At 47.2% G+C, this 1,706-nt stretch overlaps 1 long non-coding RNA gene across 1 annotated transcript; it reads right to left on the reverse strand.

The window, feature by feature from the left end:
- LOC130136660 (uncharacterized) lies at positions 1–1,429 on the reverse strand. The gene is made up of 3 exons (XR_008815445.1): positions 1,313–1,429; positions 1,151–1,217; positions 1–142 (listed from the first exon to the last, which is right to left on the reverse strand). It is a non-coding gene; the product is annotated as an uncharacterized LOC130136660 (long non-coding RNA).
- Between the last annotated feature and the right edge of the window lie 277 nt (positions 1,430–1,706).

Genomic DNA, 1,706 nt, shown 5'->3' on the forward strand with positions numbered 1-1,706 from the left:
GAATGCCAAAGCCTGTCCAATATTTTAAACCAATACTGCTATGCTTCGGGGCAGGCAATAAATCTAAACAAATCGGGCATCTTCTTTGGGCCAAACTGTCCGCTGCTATTAAAGGAGAGGATGGCGGATGAGCTACGAGTCCCTATTATTGACAAAACAGGTAAATACTTGGGAATTCCTTCCGACTGGGGACAATCAAAGAAACAGATGTTTGCTTGGGTCTTAGCGCGTGTCAACTCGAAGCTGGAGGGTTGGAAAGAGAAACTGATTTCTAAAGCCGGAAAGGAGATCCTCATCAAGACAGTGGTCCAGGCACTTCCACAGTATGCGATGTCCGTTTTCAAAATTCCGGTTTCAATTTGCAAATCAATTGAGAGAAGAATCGCCTGTTTCTGGTGGAAACAAAATGTTGAGCGTAAAGGAATCCACTGGAGGAAATGGGAGTCATTGAAAACAAGGAAAGATGAAGGAGGACTAGGATTCAGGGACTTAGTGGAGTTCAATAAGGCGATGCTAGGGAGACAAGCGTGGAGACTAATACAAGCACCTCAAAACCTATGGAGCCAAGTTATGAAGGGAATATATTATCTACAGGGTGAATTATGGCATGCTGGAAGGGGCAGCCGCCCTTCATGGGGGTGGCAAAGCATATTACCTGGGAGAGAGGTAATTGAATCGGATGTGAGATGGAGAGTGGGAGACGGCAAAAGTATCCGAATCAGGGAGGACCTTTGGCTACCTAGTGGCCGCATCGGTGGCCCGGCGAATCAACATGACCGTAAATACGTAGAGGAACTAATTGAACCAGTGACTCAAGACTGGAACCTAGTGAAGCTAAATGAACTTTTTGAGCAAAGGATAGTCCAAGAGATCCTCGCCATCCCGCTAAGCATCGATTCACATAGGGACAGTCAAGTGTGGACAGGTAACAGCACGGGCTTATACTCGGTCAAAAGTGACTACAACAGAATGTGCTCCCAGTCAAAAAAATTTATCGCCAACCTGGCATCAACATCGTATCAGCCTCCTAAGAACCTATGGACTCGCATATGGCAGATTCAGCACTACCCGAAAATTCGCTTCTTCCTATGGAGTGTATGCAACAACGCTCTTCCAACGAAGGAAAACCTTTACAAGAGAAGACTCATACCTGATCCATTGTGTCCGATGTGTAAGAAGGCTCCTGAAACGCTCGAACATCTCCTCCTTCTGTGTGACTGGACAAGGGAAATATGGTTAGATTCAAACATTAAGCTGAAGACATCAACGGAAGCAGTCACTTGAATGGATAAATGGCTCGCAGAGAACCTACCTTCCCAAGTAGGGTCAAAATCGGGTGGAATTCTAGCTGGAGTGCTCTGGCTCATCTGGAAAGAACGGAACGCGAAGGTTTTCCGGAACAGTAAACCACAACCACGAGGAGTAATAACTGAAGCAATTAACGACCTCAATCTATATGAACACTGGAACCAAAAGGAGGGGAAACAGAGGGAAAGTGAAGAGAGAGGCTTAGCAATTGAGGGATGGTCACCACCTCCATCGGGCTCGTGGAAATTGAACGTCGATGGATCGTGGTGCAGTGAATCGCGGCAAGGAGCAGTAGCTGGAATCTACAGAGACCATCTCGGGCAGCTGGTGGGAGGCTTCACGAAGAAAGTCGTCGCTCCGTCTGCCCTCATCGCCGAAACCCTAGCCTTGAGACAGGG

This window comes from Syzygium oleosum, unplaced genomic scaffold, assembly GCF_021117445.2.
Source record: "Syzygium oleosum isolate NSW1041296 unplaced genomic scaffold, Sole_v2.1 Sole_v2.47, whole genome shotgun sequence".
Lineage (NCBI taxonomy): Eukaryota > Viridiplantae > Streptophyta > Magnoliopsida > Myrtales > Myrtaceae > Syzygium > Syzygium oleosum.